Source organism: Mastacembelus armatus, chromosome 5 (genome assembly GCF_900324485.2).
Source record: "Mastacembelus armatus chromosome 5, fMasArm1.2, whole genome shotgun sequence".
NCBI lineage: Eukaryota > Metazoa > Chordata > Actinopteri > Synbranchiformes > Mastacembelidae > Mastacembelus > Mastacembelus armatus.
Window position 1 is genome coordinate 25463093 of NC_046637.1, and position 18508 is coordinate 25481600.

An 18508-nucleotide genomic window follows, 5' to 3' on the forward strand; every position below is an offset into this window, starting at 1 on the left:
CCATTTCATTTGGTGTTGTTGTGAGTGAGAGGCTGTTTCGGTGAACTTACGATCTGAAGGTCGCAGAGATTTGACTTTTTTTTTTCTCCATACCTCCCTGAAAAGCAGCACAGATTATACAGCCTACAGCTGTTATCACATTTATGCCCTTCTTCCAGCTTCTTTTTATTCTCATTCTCTCGTCTCCCGCCTTTCAGAGACCTGAAGATAACGGCACGCCACATGACGCCATTGTCCTCCCTCTCTCTCTCTTTCGTAGGTGGAGATTTAAAGTTCTGTTTTAAAACTGCCACTGTTCCAATCCTACTTAACCCCCCCCCCTCCTCCTTCCCTTGTCTCCCTCCTTCCTCCTGAGTATACTACCTAACCCTTCTGAACTTCAGTCAGAGTTACTGAAGACCTGGAGTACACTGGGGAGTCAGCTACACTGCTGAGAGAGAGACAGAGATAGACAGAGACTTAGCTGCCTGCTATTCTACCACTCTCTCCGGTAATAAGAAAAGTTTCTGTTCTTTTCGGTGGTACAGCAGGGAGATAAAACTGGGGATCACTCACACTCACAAGCACTTTTGTGCACACTCACACTTAGATTTATATATATATGTGTGTGTGTGTGTGTGTGTGTATGTGCAGAAAAGACATGATCTTGGAATTGCACACCAAAAGGCAAGAATTCAGAGAAACATAAAGAAGACACAAAATGGAGACAGTCTGGCACTCTCACACCCACTTCACCCTTGTATGTAAAGATTTCTGACTCGTTTGCACAGATCTGTATGGACAAGGAGAAGCAAAAGACGAGTAAAGAGAAAAAGAAACAAGTTTAGTCTGTAAACGGCTTGAAAACCTGATTCGAATTAGAGGGCGATTTCCACAAAGGTCAATGTATTCAGCTGATATCCTAAGAGGGAGGAAATTTAATACCCCTTTTTGGTTGAATTAATTAATTATAATATTAGGCTAGCTCTAGGGGCCCTTTTCTTCAGTGATTAAGTGAGCACATATCTTTAAAAGACTGTGTTGGTCTCTGGGGTTCTGGGCTTCTGAACCTTGGGGTGAAACAGAGAGAGATGTATTATACATGAAAGGACGGAGAAACAGACCAGTCTGCTCACCTCCACGTCAAGCCACACCATGCTCCTTATTTAGATCTTTTAATAGCGCTTTCTTCTTGCAGAGGCGCTTCTTTATCGCCCTCCTGCTCTTGCTCTGGTCAATTCATTCTTCAGCCCAGCATGGCTTATTTTTAAATGTCGAAGAAAAGAGGTTAGTACTTCCCTGTACCTGCTCTGCATCTCTGCATTTCATACTATTATGCATAAGTCTTCAGATGCTTAAAAGAAAAAAAAAAACATTTATACCAAAAAGACATTACCAAAACTAAAATTCTTGAAAGCATGGAAATATCAGCAAAAAATATATTGAAGGTCCAACACTGAAAGTATTCATTATGCAGAATAATCCCTTTCAGAGTTTTAAATTATTGATGCATTAACCTGTAAGCAGCATTTTAATGTTGTAGGTCATCTAGGTGATGCTGAGTTTAAAAAAATAGCATATCAATGTGGTTAGATAGATAGATAGATAGATAGATAGATAGATAGATAGATAGATAGATAGAGACTGTATGAATTATGTAATTGTGTCTTTCTTAAAACTGTACGTTGTCCTATATACAATTTCTTTTATTGTGCATTTCTTCCCTCTGTTTTGCTGTTTATTATTATATTAGTTAATGTAGCAAAAGAAAGTTTATTCTTATTTTTTGTCCTATTACCAATCCTATTACCTATATTATGCATTATGTCCCTCTGGCATTACTCAAAGTGAATGAAGCCATTACCATTGTGTAACTGAAACTTTACGGTAAACATATTTCATTAAACACATCTTATTTTGTTTTATTGATGATCATATATTTTTCATGTAAAATCATCCATCCATCCATCCATCCATCCAGTATCTATACCCACTTAGTCCTAATTAGGGTCATGGCATGTAAAATCATGGTGTAAAAAATAACCAGAACCTTGAATATAGTCATTTAGTATGCTACTTCCTCAAGACTGTGGTGCCATAAATCTACTTACTTTCCATCCTCTGAAAAAATGTGCATATGTACATGTACAGTATGGATATCCCTAAAGCATGTGCTAACCCCTGTGCTGACCCAGAGAGTCAGTCGTATTCAACGTGTGTGTGTGTGTGTGTGTGTGTGTGTGTGTGTGGGCGTGTGTGAGTGACAGGTCTTTGACATCAAGTCTAAATCATAGTTAATTAATGGCTGTTCCGTTTTCTAACAGAGGCTGATGATGTAGGCAAAGTGGAAGGGTAATGATGACAAGAAGGTGATGACAGTGCTGGAGAAAATGATGGGATGCTGCTTGGAGCATGTGTGTATAAGTAAGTGTGTGTCTGTGGTATAAACAGAACAAATAGATGTGGAATAAAGTGACTCTGGCTGTCTGCATACTGCACCCACCTCCTTACAAAAGTGTTGAGGTGCAAAGTCATCGAGTGCTTATGAATAACACCCTCTCTCCTCAATACACACACACACACACACACACACATATATATACAACAGTAGGTGTCCTACCCCCACTGCCTGACCCCACTAAACATTCAGGTACAATTAATTATTCCTTCTTGATCTAACGAACGCAGTGCACTGATTGGACACCCTGAGGGTGCAAGGGCACTATTTTAAAAACACTTTCTGGTCATGAATTTTAATCACTTCAAATGTATTGATAAATTATTAATTAAGTGACTTTAAGTGATGCCAGGTGGGCATAATTTCAGAAGGAGTAGTAAAATGCTTTCGGGGGGCAAAGTACTGTGATGTGAAAGCAAAATGAAGAAGCTTGTTATTTTTCTCTTAAAGTAACTGTTTTATTTAAAAGGAAATTCTCACAACGTGTTCAACAGTCTACAGGGCCTATTTGGGCAGGCGGAAAGGATCTGCCATTTTGCAGAAATTAAGACCATTATTATTCTTTGTTTTATTCCAGCTGTAGGGCTGTAGTAGTTGTAGGAGTAGTAATACTCATCTTTACTGAATCGGATGTATTGCCGGAATAACAATCTTCTGTTTGGTTAGTGTGGACTCAAACAGTGCTTACTTCAGCGTTTTCCTCTCATGTATTTGAAGTTTTAAAAACAAAAAGTGCAACTATGATTTAAAGCCACAAAACACACTCACTGAAGCATCTTTTCTGGGGTGACATACAGGATAACTTCTTCATGATATTGCTAATATTAGGCTAATGTTCAATAACTGAGACTGGATATGTACATGACTCCTGCTGGCACTCGGCAGGTTCAGAGTAAAAATACAGTATGTTTAAGTGTGGGTTCTAGTGTTCCTCTGCTGGTGTCTGTTCTGCATGTTCCTGTCTGTTCTATAGGTTAACCTGCTGAACAAGACCTGAGCGGGAACAGCACAAATTACAAATTACCCACCTTATTAGGCCTGACCCCAAATTTCCTTTCATGAATATTCATTATGGTGGTAGCTCAGCGTGCCAAGAAATGAATTTGCCCTCTCCTCAGAGTGGACTGTGAACAAGGAATGATTAATGAAATTCTTCATGGTATGAATCCATCATTCCTAGGATGGAGGCTGGCCTGGTAATAAGGATCCAATTAGAGCCACAGTGGGTGGGACACAGCAGGAGCCACGACAAGACCGGCCTATAACACCTGCACTCTCATGCACACATTCTTACACACTTACAAACACACTCTCTTTTTGCAGATTTTATCTATAAATTTCATTACAAGAAACTGGATATTAATGTACAAATTAACTGCAAGCCGAGCAAACTTTTCTCCCTCCCTGTGCTTCAGCTCTCTCCCTGCAGTTGTGGGTGGCACCAAGATACCACCCCTCCACCCCTTTCTCCCAGTTCGCTTCTCCTCTCAGCAGGCCTGTTTTAGCTCTGCTGGCACCTCCACCTTTCCTGGTTAATTTCATGTTCTGGTGAATCCTGACACGGCTCATCCTGCTGCCAAATATTTGTTTTTAGACACCAGCTAATCTGGAACTGACCATATCCACCTACACACATCTGTACACACACACACACACACATACACACACATACACACACATGCACACACATGCACACAAGTACCTACAGGTTAACAGCGCACAGATCGATTTTTGTGTGCTGGTGTGTGTTTTTGTGCATATGAGTCAGTGCAGAGCTGCTGATACCACCGTGTATCTTTTACACTCTTGATCAGTGTATTGACCATTTGCCCGAGTTACAGAAGATTAACAGTGCAGCCATGTTTACTGCTGAAGTGAGGGATAAACTGATTGAAAGGAAGACATTCGCAGTTGTATATCTTTCAAAAATTGGCTGCATTAGTGCTCACTTACTTTAGATTTGTGTAAGAGAACTGTGTAAATGAAATTTATTGTTCTGCCAAGTCCATCTTAATTGAAAATAACCCATGTTTCACCTGTGGCCAATGTAAATTCCACTTTCTGGAACATCTTTATTGTCTGTTCATCTATTTTCCTGTGTCCTCTCTCCTCTCCCTGGCTTTAATGAGGTGTTCTGTTCCTCTGCCTCATAAACTAAAACCTTTTAGATGAATTACATCTCTTTAAGATTCATCTACTGCACCCTGACTTCTTTCCCTTTTTATGATTGTATTTAATCCACATCACATCTTTATTCAGAACAAATACCCACGTATGACACCTCGCAGGGAGCAGGCGGGGAAGAGGAATGTTTCGGCAAAGGTAGAGAGACATGGAGATGTGCCAGCACGGCTCAGCCTGCTCTCTGATGATATCCTCGATAAGACTTTTAGCTAATTACTGACTGCTGCCTCTGAATGCAGCTTGAGTGAAGAGAAAGGCAATGAACCTGCCTGCTAGCTCAATAGAGAGGCAGCAAGAAAAAAGGAAGGGGACGCGTCTGTTGAAAGAGAGACAGATTAACATTTGTTCTTTTACATGCCTCCCTCTGCCACACACACAATAACTTTGCTTATACTAATTAACAATTAGCAAAGACTGGTTGGCTAATTGTGTTATTGCTCCTAATCAAGAGGCTAATTACCAGAATGTCAATTTAGATTTAATTACTAAGTGCTTTGTTAATTCCCAGTGAGCATAAGTTACCCTTTTTCTCTCTCTCCCTCTTTCTCTCCCCCCTCCCCACCTCTCGTTCTCTCCTTCTCCTTTCCTTTTCCCCCTCGTTCCATGTTGAACCTTTGGTGTGTTCTGAGGTCCTGTGTTGGGATTGGGAGGAGTGGATAAATACAGAGATAAATGAGGCAAGGTGTTTGAGCAGGGGGACCAAGAGGCAGAGGCATTAATGAACAGCTTTTACCGCCGGGCCTCCAATTAGCCAACTCTCTGCCGCCAACATCACAGAGAGGACAGATCCACTAAGATCTACTCAGCCAGCTCCCTCCTCCTCCAACCACCACCAGCCCCACCAGCTCCTCATCCGCCCCTCACAGCGGCTCCTGGCAGTTTGACATCCACTGCACTGAACCCTCAACCACTGACTAATCAGGTGCACCCAAACAATGTATTTATGATTACCTGCATTTATTATGTGTTTATTTAGAAGTCTATTCATTATATCCAGTTTCACATACAGAGATTATAACCTGTGATACTTTTGTGTGTATTGGAAAAATACAATATGATGTGAAATTTATAATATAAACTTTGCATCAGCAATAATAATCATCATCATTATCATCACCATTATAATCATCAGACAAACAAGAACAAAAAAGGTTCATAAATAGAAACTGTAATTAATGTATATTCAAAATTAAAGCCAGACTGTAAATGATTTTTATTATTACTGCAGTTACGTAGTTTTGCTCTTTTGATTTGCATTTAAATGAAATGAAATGAAATTCATTTGTTTATACTTTCTGATGTTTCCATTTTTACCAATAGCTTCTTTTTTATTAAGTCTCTGAACTCCAAGGTTCTTCCTCACAATCCAAGGCCTCTAACATAAGTAGTGAATGCATGTCTCTCTGCCTTAGACAAAGCAAGTAAACCACGCACATCCTCTACATACTTAATCCCTTTCTTACTGTGCACCACTCTGTCAAAGAAAACCATCAATCTGTTCATTGTTGCCTTGAATGTTTATGTTGTTGTGAATGCTGCCTGTCAGATGCTGCTGTCTTTATGCAGACATTTTGGTCAACCACTGTTTGGTGCTGTTGTCTTACTATTATTCATCCCTTGGACCACTGCTCTGGATGGGGTTGAACGCATACACGTGTGTGTGCGCACACACATGCACATGCACGTCTCTGTCTCAAAAAGAGCAAGAGCTTTCACTCTCCTCTCTAACTGCCTGGCTCCTCATACTCCTGCCAAAATACCATAAGACAGGGTATAATATATATAATTATCCCCACTTACATTAGCCATTATGCCAGTGGAGCATTGCCTGCAGAATGACACACGACCTGTCAAGACTTCATTCACGCCATTAATAAGCGTCATTAGTGTCTGCTTTGAATACCCCTCTTGCACACTGCAGTCATTTCAACATGTCATAGATTTTAATTTGAGGGTAAAAATAGCTGTGAGGATATTATGCACTCTACCAGCCAGTCTTTGTGGTCTTCTGGTGGGGAGGAAGTTCACAGTGTGACCTTGGATTTTCTCTTTATTGGAATTAGGACCATTACTGTTCTTTAGTGCTGTGGCCTGGCTACTAGCACCAAAGCTGCTATGCTTAGCATGCTCCTTCCTTTGTGGTGTCCATCAGCAGCATTCACAATCAGAATTTTAAACTATTATTTTGTCACAAGTGACTTTGAGGCAATTGACCAGCATCTTATGCAGCTTATATAAAGTGGGTTAACTGCCCTAAATTATTTCAAAAACAGAATGCACTTAAGAAACGAATGCAATGGTGGCCTACTGAGAAATGTCAACTGCCTATCAACTGTTCCTACCACCTTATAATCAGCACAGCTCCTAGCTTAAAAGAAGGGGTTGTCATCTAATAGCCAGTTTCTTCACAGATAACTAGAATAAAAACATGAAATGTTTACAGGCCAAAATGGCTGAATATAGGTTATCTCTGAAGGTTGTACCTCTATATATGTTGGGGATGTATGAGTCTTTGTTGAAGCCAAAATAATGCATCCTGTGAAATGTTGGTTTGTTTTTATTTTAAACAAATCATTGGGCCCATCCCTCATGAGATTATAATAAGACATCATCTGGTAACACAGAGGCAGAAGAAAAGCATATTAACTCTGCCCAGCAGTAACACAATCTGGAAACAAGTCCTTCAACCGGAACAACCCATGTACCCATTTAACTATAACACGTAACAATAATAACAATCTTTTTTTTATAGGACCATCTCACTATGTTACATCAAGTTTGTTTGATCTGTACAGCTAGTTAAATGTAACAACATCTATCCATGTTCTATATCCATTATCCTATGGTGGCTAATATTTACCTTACAAGGATTTGAAAGGTATCAGTATCCTAATCTGATTCTCAGCCACAAAGCAAATAGATCCAAGTGAATTTTTAAAAATGGCTATTCTATTAAATGTTTTCTATGTGGATAGCTAATGAAGCAAGACTAACAAATTGTGGTAAAACACCACATTAAAATTGTTAGATACATTATAAACAACATTATTCTCTGTATTACCTATTCTTAATTTATCATCCTAAATGTATGAGTTTGGCCTATTGGCTCTTATCTCATCTAGAGTAAGACTGTTAGTGTTTTACTGAGCTTTTTACTTGATTTTATCTTGTCTTGCTGCACTTTTATACATGCAGTCAAGCTGCACAGCCACACTGTCAGAGGTGACTGTGCAGCAGTCGCCTTTCACCTCACCCAGGATGCCTCAGTTCATTTAGACTGAACACTCTATTCTCCTATCGAGTCATAAACCTGCATTTTATTTTAGTTAATTTGACTTAGCTGTCCCACAGCAGTTTAATATATCTTTAAAAAATTTTTATTCTCCTGAGGTAGAATGGAAAAATACTTATTCTGTTCATTATACCCTGTTTTCACTACATGTTTAGAGAAATGTGGTGCACCCATATGTTCCAGTATCTAAAAGTGTCTCAGTGTGTGTGTTCTTGTTAAAATGTTTTCCCAGTGTGTGTGTGTGTGTGTGTGTGTGTGTGTGTGCAGCATTTCAGCTCGGGAACAAGAGACACAGGAAAATCTCCCACAGGTACATTACGTGATAGTGTGTGTCTGTATGTGTGTGTGTGTGTGTGTGTGTGTGTGTGTGTGTGTGTGTGAGGCAGAGACAGAGAGACTGTCCCGCAGGTACAACTGTGTGTGTCTATGTGTGACTGTCCCATAGGTACAGAGAGTGTTTGAGCCTCCTGACAGGCTGTGTCTTTGATCGTTTGTGAGTCGCTCCTTGTTTGCCTCGCCTGTGTGCAACTGCTGTAGGGGCTAATTAACCAATGAAAAGACTTAATCACTAGAGCCCGCTGTCAACTGTACACCTTGGTTTGCTTTCACGAATCCTAAAAAGGGGAGATTGTGGTGGGGTTGAGGATAGAGTTGCCACTTGTCCCTTATAATGCAGTTGTTCTGTTTTGATATGAAAATGCTCTGTCTTGTATTGAATCAATACAGCAGCAACTGTCCCCAGTAACAAGTTTAAACAACCAAAATAAAAACTACTTTTTAACCATAGACATTTTACACTAGTCTCTCTCAATTTCTCCTTTCTCTTTTCTTTTTTTCTGTCCTGCACTTCTCCTCCAGGGCACAGGAGTCGCTGTTTTAACTTTAGCTCTATTATGGTCTTTGTAGTGCCTTTACATGCAGGAAGTATGACTGTAGGCTGGTTTATTTTGAAAAATGTCAAAATGGAGGCAGACACTAACAAATTTTACTCTGGATTTACAAAGAAGGACAAAGATGATGATACTGAAGCAGATGGGGAATCTACCAAACAATCTACCAAATAATCCACAGTAACATTAGCACTGACTCAGGTGTTGTTGCTAACATTAGCCTACACACCTGCTGAAGAACCAGCCTCACTTAGTGCTGGTGGTGGATTAAACTAAACTTCAAGCCAAAGTTGACACCTCATTGAAAAACAGGAACTCAGGACAGAACACCTGTGAACACCTGTGAACACCTGTTGGGTCTCTTCTGTCTGCTAAAAGGTAGGGTTTGTTTTTTTTTTTTTTTTATTATTGCTCGCTGTGTTTTTGTATGTTGGGCTGCTTTGGTATTGTATTGCACCCCAGTGTGTAGTTATTGTATAAATTGGTGTCAAAGTAGATGGAGGTTGTTAGAGGGACTGTGGACACAACAGCTGTTGGCATAGAGCGTGTGTGAAAATGCATTATAAAGCAGCTGTTGGCAGGTTTCTATACCAGTGTGCCCTTGTCTGTAATGCACAGATGCTATAAAAAGAAAGACATATTTTAGGTAGTGCAGTAGATCCTCTATGTGTTTTCTTTCAATGAATGTTTACGTCCACTTAGATTATGTTAAAACAGAAATGCAATTGAATTCAGTGCAAACTAAACATCCTTCCCTTATTTTTTATTATTAAATGTGGCAACCTTAGCTGAGCAGGACGAAGAACAGAGGGGGATGTATTTTGATGCTTGAAAGAGATTTCACTTTTTCTGTAATATCTGCAGTATTTATGTGTGAAAATTAAATAATTAAAATGATCAATTCTGCTGAAGGGGACTGCTTTAAAAGGATGAGAGAAAAAAATCACAGACATAGCCATTAATCCTGATCAGTGACCCATCACAGCTCCCTTCTGAAAAACAGAGACAGAGGAAAAGGGGGGAAGAGGAAAGGAAAGGAGAGAACGGAAACAGAGGACTGACACACCATGAACTTGTCTATCATGTAAAGAGCCAATTAAAGCCAGGAGAAGCCTCTCCTGTTGTCCCAGTAAGCTCCAACGCAGTGGCCCCTTCTCCTCTAACCTTCCCCTTCACTCACCTCCCATCAGCACACGGCCCCTCTGGCCTTTATGCTGTCATGGCTGCTTACCTCTGGCCCCCTGGTAAACAAGCATTATGTAACAGATGATGCATGTGTGTGTGTGTGTAGAAGTGGTGATGACGACCTGTAAGTGGCCACTAAAGTTTACTTTTTATTCACCAAGACCCTGCAATTACAGAAACAACGTCAAGCACAGAGCTGAGTATTTTAACCCAGGATTTAACCCTGCTGTTCAGTTCCAATGGCTGTGTGTGTGTGTGTGTGTGTGTGTGTGTGTGTGTGTGTGTGTGTGTGTCTGTCTGTGTGTCTGTGTGTCTGTGTGTCTGTGTGTCTGTGTGTCTGTGTGTCTGTGTGTGTGTGTGTGTGTGTCTGTGTGTCTGTGTGTGCGTGTGCATGTGTATGTGTGTGTGTGTGTGAGTGTGTGTTTTAATGGGTTTATGTTGTCAGAGTAGCTGCAGTGTGATCTTGTCATTGTCTTTTCATGCAGATCTCTGCCCTTTTTAGGCCTCACTGACCTACAAAGCTGAGGATGTTGTTTTTCTTACATGGTGATTTTATTATAATTGAGTATGTATGTGTGTAAGCATGAAAGAATGCCGTGTATAAAAAAAACTTTCACATTTATCGCACAGAAGTCTGGTGAGATGCTCACACATGGAAAGTTTTATTTTTCGATTTAATTAAATGCATCTACTTCTGTTAATAGATGTAGCATTGAATGTGTCAATGTGTGTGAAAAGCTGTTCTCAGTGGCTTAGTATATAAGAAGTTTTTATGTAACGTAAATATATTCATTCTACAAAAGGTGGCAAATGCAGAGGCAAGAATAATAAAAGAATGCAATTGGAAAATGTTTCTGAACAAACTAAAAACTGGGAATTAAAATCACATTATGAATTGACCTTGAAAGAAATTCATATTTTTAAAAAACTTTTTACACTACTTAAAATATCAGCACCAATGCAGATCTCTATTCAAATATTCCTGAAAAACTTCTCATAAGTCAGTGACTTAACACCCTCTGGCATTAAAATCACCAAGGACCCCCGGGAAAACACAAGAGCCAACCAAATTATATGCACTAGAAAGAAGCACATACTTACCTGACAAAATCTACTGTAATAAAAAAAAGTAAGCTGAATAGTTATTTAGCCTCAGCACGCACCCTGGAGAAAAGCTTCTGAAGACCTTGACAGTGGACAGACTTATCACAGCGTTACCACTGAAGCAGGCAGACTGGCAACAAACAGAAGACGGACTCCCACTGTAAGCTGCATTGTGGCGAAACAGATTTTGTATCTATACACAAAGCAACAGTTATAACTGACCTAATGAAAACTATTTTTACACAGTGCAGTCATCATGGATTGTGCTGCAGAGCTGCAGTTTGAGTGAATTCACCACAACAGTTCAATTTTCTAAAAAAACATGCAAAATGGCTGTATCTGTGAGCCACTGTTGAAAACCATCACTTTCTTACCTCAGAGACTGAAGTTTGTGAAGGTTCGTTTAAGCCACGAAACAACTGGCAAAGATCAATCAACAGAAGACTGATCACAAGCTGTTTTGATAATGCATTGGGATTCCTTTATCAATCACAGGTGCTAAATATTGTCAAATCTCAGTATTTGGCATTTTTCTAGTATCTGTGTTTTCAACATAAAAAAATAAGTAACCAAAAAATGTCACTGTCCTTTTGGAACTTGTGATTGGCTGTTTTGTTTCCCATTTTATTGACTGCATTTTGTGGATATTTCACTCTTCTCTCTCTTGTTGACCAAATGATTAGTTAAAAAAGAATCAACAGGTTAATCTTTATTGAAAATAACTGCATATTTTAATCATAAAATTACCGCATTCAATACTGGATACATAGAAAAAGACATACGTAAACATAACCTCAAGAGAGACAGATCACTATAACTGTTAACTGTGTAGGAATCATTTCTATTTGTCCAACAGTGTGCCTATACAAATCTAAAAACTCCTTGCATAACTCGTTTGATTAAAAGACATAAATAAAGAATCTTTCCCACAGCAGAGAGTCTGACTTGTCACAGCCTGAGAAGCACAGATGTAAGTGCTAAAGTCAGTGATAGCCCTGATCCATTTGAGTGGACGAGGAAGTTTGCTGAGTCTTCAGGCACAGCAAGAAGGCCCTGAACCTGGCTTTGTTAAATGAATGCTTCTAATTACACCTGTGTTTCGCAGGTGAAAATGTCCAGCAGGCAAAAAGTCCAATGCACTAGTATACTGCTAGAGTCCCGTGATGATTACGCTATTGATTTTTGAATTCCACACCTCTCACCTTCAACTTTCCAGTGCCAACAGAGGAGCATCTAGTTCACACCTTGGAAGTGAAGAAAAGAGGGAATGAGATGATGGGATTTTGGGAAGAGGAGCAGGGAACCCATTAGGGAAGGCAGACAGATAAGAACAGGTGGTATAGGAGAGAGGACTAAGTGGAGAACTAATAGATGGTGTGGGAAAGTGATGAGAAATGAGTTGCAGGCTAAATACCTTGCCGTCCCATTTGCCTCTCTCGTCTCTCCTTCAGCTCTCCTCTGAATATATGTGACTGACAGGGATGTTAAGTGCCGTTTGACACCAAAGACGGAGGTGACTATGTGAAGGTAGGTATTTGACTGAGAGATTTTTCTGTGTGTGTGTGTGTGTGTGTGTATGTGTGTGTGCGTGCATATGTCAGGATGGGGCTTGTGTAATGAATTAGAGACGTGGGTCCGATTAAAATGACTGGTAATTTCTCTGGGGAGATGAGGGCCTGGAGCAGCATGAATCAAACGACTGCCAGAATGACTCACCAACACCATCTCCCCTACCTTCAGACAGGGACAAGAGATGGACAGAGCGGGATGAAGCAGCGGAGTGAACGGAGGGCTGCAAGGAAAGATGGGTGAGGGTGTTGGGAAGGCACTGATGATGGGGGGTGCAGAAAGAGAGGACGCAGGGATCCGGGACAACCGAGGGATGAGAGAGACCCTCGATATGTGCTGTCCAAAGAAGAAAAGGGAGATTGAAAGAGAGCTACTGTATTAGCGTTTATGAAGAAATATAGAGAGACAGAGGTGACAAGATAAGAATGGGGTGGGGGGTGAGGAGAGTAAAAAGAAAGGTCTCAGGCATCACTAGTTTCAATCTGTTCTCACTGTTCCCACCCCTATCTCTGGCCTCATTGCAGGTGACAGCAGCATGGCTAAATTACCTCCCGCTGGCACTCAAATTAAGCAGGGCATATAGTAGGAACGAGAAACTGAGAAAGAAAGGGACAGGAAGGGAAAGTGAGAGAGTGTGCTTGTCTGTGAAGATGCTTATGAAAAGAGTGTCCGTGGTCACATTAATGCAATTTCTCTCTCGATCCCTGCGTTCCCTCAGCCCAGCCCTGGATAATGAGCTAGCGAACACTCTCCCTCCTCCCCCACTGGGCCTACCTGCTATGCACAAAAGGTTCTGAACGCTATTTTTGGAGCCCCTCTTCTCATTTATTTCCCTGATTTGGTGATGATAATAATCATTGTGGCTTGAGGTGCCATATTCAAATTAACTGCCATTCCTCCGGAGCTATCGGCCCAGCATCACCCTGCCTGCAAAACTGTCCCTGCACCTCCCTCGCCTGCTCCCTCCATTCCTCAACCCTCCCTCTCCTCTCCTGGAAGCAATACAAAGACCACTGAAGCAGCGCCGTCTGATATGTTTCCTTGTTGAGCTTATTCAAATCAGGTGTTTGAAAACTAACCTTGTTTGCATTGTAATGTCGCGTGGCAGAGCATTTACAATTGACAATTTACTGATACAGGCCTGTAAAAGAGCTGGGCGCAGTAGTGCTGTGAATATGGAATGAATTAGTTTTCTCCTGCAGTTATTCAGATCAGAGTGTAACATGATAGCTTACATGAGTGGGTTTGAATGAAGGTCTAACTAAATAAATTTGATTTGGAAAGGGTGTGTTTGGCAGATTGTGCCACTCACCAGGTGCTACCATGGATAAAGCAGCCAGTCTATTGCACATAATAGGATGCAAGATTCTTTACATATACATGAATTCTATTAGGCATTGCTGCCACTGGAGGGAGGCACAAAAGGAAGTAGTGCTAGCTGAGAGGAGGTGAGGGAGCTGCTCACATCCACCAGTCTGATAAAGAGATTTGTATGTGTGAGTCTTGTGTGTGTGTGTGTGTGTGTGTGTTCTGTAAAAAAGGGCCATCATGCTGTCGCTCTCACTTTGCACTTTTTTTTAGGAACAAAGCAAATAAAGTGTTTCTATGAAGCAAAACACCTGGGGGGATACCTGTCACTGCAGAGATTCCTCTCAGTACAGAAACAGATGCGTGTGTGTGTGTGTGTGAGAGAGTGTGTGTGGGTTTAACCTAGGGCTGGTTGAAACCTTGGTTGATATAAAAGCTTTTTTGTCAAAATATTTGTGCAGGCTGCTACAGTAGCAGTGGAGTCTTTGCATTCTTCAAACTGTTGAAGTTTTCAGAAGAAGTAGAACAGGAGTGATTTCTCCAGTCTGTGACACTTCCATATGTGGGCATCTGTGTATTATATCTACTTCATCTTAGCAGCTGCCGTGGCTAATCTGGGCCGGTCGGGGCTAATGGCTGACTTGTTTTCTGGTCCAGCTGAGCTCTTAATTACATGATTGAGCTTGTTATGGCCTAATTAAAACGCTAAAACACTGACAGAGAGAGAGAGAGAGGATGTGTGAAAGAGAGAGAGAGAGAGTGAGACTAGCAGCACTCAGTCCCTCACTCTCCCTCCGCCTTTTATTAAACTGTTAACCCACAAGGTCCCTATCTCCTCCCCTCTGCCCCTGGCTATTTGGAATGGCCCCACGAACTGCAGCCATAATCAGCAGGCCTACATTTCAATAACACATTTTATCATTTAACCTCTAGTTATACGCATCAAGGTGGCAGCGCTTGTTCCATCTGGGAAATTGGGGGGCAGGGATTCGTGTCGATAAGAAAGTTAAACACAAAAACAAAATTACCAGCAAGTTATTACAAGAGCCGGAGGATGGGGGAAAATAAAAGTTGGCTAAGTTTATATCAGAAACTAAAACACAAGAGGGAGGGGAGGAGGGGACAGGCAGTGTTTTTGTTGTTCAGTTTTTAACAGTATACTTTTGGGTCAATTAACAATAAAGATCAATTGATATGTTCTTATCCTTTCTTCTGTGATTTTAGCCTGCAGTAATGAGATAAATATTTATGAAGGCTGAAAGTCCCCTGCCTCTCCTCCTTGTGTCAAATGCTCAGTGTGATCAAAGGCTCAGCCCAAAAACACACGACACACTAAAAGCATCAAGGCTCTGTTGGCATTGTTTTTCCACTGTCCCACAGCTCAAACACAGAAAACTGAACATCACCCCCCACACCCCCCCACCCACACACACACACACCACCACCACCACCACCACCACCACCACCACCACCACCCTCTCCTCTTCATAATATCCATAAGAAAAAAAAAACTCATAGATAGGTTTGGGACCAGTGCACTGTCGCTTTAAGATAAAATATTCTATCTTCTACATCATAATTATCTCCTTAAGGTAGAAATATTAGCATATCCACCAATCTTATTATCTGAGAAATTGGCTCATTAAGTCGGCTGGCTCCCCTTGTGCCCACCTTGTTCTCCATTGTCCATAGTTCATCAGTGAGGGAGGCTGCTGTGGGGCATCCTGACTGACAGGAGGCACACAGTGCACGGTGCAGGCCTCTATGGGGACCGGCCCAAACAAGCACAGGCTGATGGGACAGCGTTATAATGTTTTGCAAGGGAATAAGAAGAAGAAAGCATCCTCGCTGCTGCTGAGGTCAGACCTCAGAACAAACTCCTCTGAGACCAGGAGAGACATTAACAGTGCTTTGAGCATACAGAATTTCTAATTTAGTGAAAATGATCAACATTGCTTGTAGCGAGATAAAAGTTGCTGTTAGTTTGACCTTCCTGACTTGTGCTTCATGTGGTTGGCTGGGAGGGAGAGTGTCTATGTGACCCTGCCTGGCGATGAGGGCTAAACCCTGGACACAGACAGTGTTCAAAGCCCAATTTATGGTCTTAAAGAGCAAAGCATACATTTGCTTAGTAATCAGAAAGACAGGCTTTCCAAATTACATTTCCCATTCTATTAGATATTAATGAGATGCTTGGAGAATAGCCCTGGCCTCTAATCTGCAGGATTTAATCCCTAGAATGAAACCTGACACCCGTGGAGGCTAATGAAATCATCCTTTTAATCCAGGGAAATGTCCCCCATAAGTCTACAGCTTTAGCGAACCACAGGATGCATGGCGAACTGTGTGGTGGGCAACATGGTGCTGGATGAGTTCAGGAAGTGGCAGAGAACTGGAGAACATGAAGCTCTAGAAAGTGGAAAATGTTTGTAAATGTAAAACAATCAGAGAAACAGTTAGGAATAGGGTGAATTGTGAGAAAAGGCTGCAGGTTCCAAAATTCTAGTGTAGCTCTGGGGTGTGATTAAAGATGAACCAATCTTTCTGACATTTCTCCAGAACAGAGAGATGCGTCCACACAATACAGGAGCTCCCTCTCCCTCCCTCTCTTTCAGTCTGTCTCTCTCTCTCTAGCTGTGTGGGATTGAGTTGTTAATTAGAATTGTGGCCGGGCCAAATGAATTCAGACCTTCTTCCTTCTGTAATGGTGCTGCAGACCCCAAGCTGTGGGCTTTAATTCTCCTCTCATCAGACTGATGGAAAAATCATCTCACTGCCATTCAGCTCTGCCACTCATTAACCAAGCCATAAAAAAGGTGATCGGCACAATGGGCAATTTTATTATGCTTTTTTTTTTCTTGTATTTTTTTTTCTCCCTTCTGATGACACGCATATGCATATAAATCATTCTTTGACCAAAATGTATGCATGTGTACAATAAAAAAGGGAAGCAAGGCACGAAAGACATCGCACATGAAAATTCTATAGCATTTCTTATACGAAGTGATAAGAGACTGAATTTGCATAGCAATGGTTTTAAAAGAAAGAACCCATAAGCATCCAAACGCTTGCGTATGTTTCTCTACTGTATATATGCCTAAATACTTATGAGGGTGCGTTTGCTCAGCCTGTGTGTATTAACAGGCCATGTGTGAGGCAAGAGGGTCGAGTTGTGATATGCTTAACAGCCAATTTACAAAGGTCAGGTGAGTGGGATCAAACGGGTGGGAAGATCACACCTCACACTCCTAAATGGGAAACAATCATCTCTCCAAAGGTCACCCAGACACAACCAAGGATTAGAATAATAGAGCAGGCCTTCTGCTCCTTCTTTCGACTTCTTCAGCTCTCCATTCTCCTCCTCTCCACAGGGGGCACAGAACATGACACCTCTCTTCATTTATTTCAGGTTTATTCTGTTTCCTCATCCTTATTTTATAATCCAGTCTTTGGGAGCCTCTGTGTGTCTGATACTACCTCACCATCGATGTCAGACAAGGATAGTTAAATAAACCCAACTTGTCACAAATCAGATTGGTATTAAAAAGTTGATTATGTTTTTAAAGAAAAATGCAAATAATCATCAAATTTGTAATTTTATTTTTACATAATTATTAGTTTTAGCAGATTTTGGGGTTTTAACATTTAATGTCAGTCATATAATTTAAGTACTGTAGCCTATTGCATATGAGCTCTGGCAGATTTTAAAATTTTATTTATTTATTTTCCACTTCTCTTATTGGAACTTGAAAAAAAAAATTGTCCATCACAATTTAATGGAAATTAGTCTTTGATGTGGTTCCAGAGCAAAAATATTCATGTAGTGTGGAAAGTCTATATGCAGAGATTATTACAGTATCATCTTTGTGGTTCAATAATGTGCAGCTCTGTTTTGTTTAATAAAAATTCTAAATGAAAACAACTGAAAATCAAATTTACAATTTTCTTTGAAATAAAATATTTTCTTGTGTTATTTAATTATTTAAAATAAAACAGCAGAAAATGTAAAAAAAAAAAAAAAGATTTAAGGCTGACCGTTCAGACAAATTTTAGATGTCGCTGGAGAACGCTGGGAATAACAGCAGCATCCAGCCTGCAGCGAAGTGCAGAGTGACATAGTAAAGCAACAACAGGGGGCAGTGTTGGGTCACACTAAACACCCAGCTCTCTGTCCATCTCTTCCACTCGCTCCCTCTCTCTTTTTCTCTCTGGCCAGAGTCCAGTCTCACCACCTCTCAGGATTAATTACACTTTTTCAATTAATGTTCTAATGAGAGCTGCTGGTGCAGAAGTCTGATAAGCCAGTTAGGGAGCGAATAAGGGAGGGACACACACACAGTAGAGACAGACAGAGAGAGTTGTACTAACTACAGTGATTGATGGGGCATGACAGAGGGTGGTGGAGTTGATACAGTGTAGATAGTAGCAGAGATCAGATTGACCAAAACTGAACTGAGATGGAGAAAAAATCATGTCAAACATGAGAATGTGGGGTAGTATTTAAACTGAACGAAAAACACACACACACACAAACAGGGC

The 18508-nt window shown here is 40.8% G+C and overlaps 1 long non-coding RNA gene across 1 annotated transcript in view; it reads left to right on the top strand.

Moving 5' to 3' along the window:
• Window positions 1-8886: 8886 nt before the first annotated feature.
• The window catches only part of LOC113130935 (uncharacterized), a 29043-nt gene continuing 19421 nt past the window's right edge, over window positions 8887-18508 (top strand). Inside the window, exon 1 of the long non-coding RNA XR_003295744.2 lies at window positions 8887-9181. This is a non-coding gene — a long non-coding RNA (uncharacterized LOC113130935). The remainder of the gene's footprint in view (window positions 9182-18508) is intronic.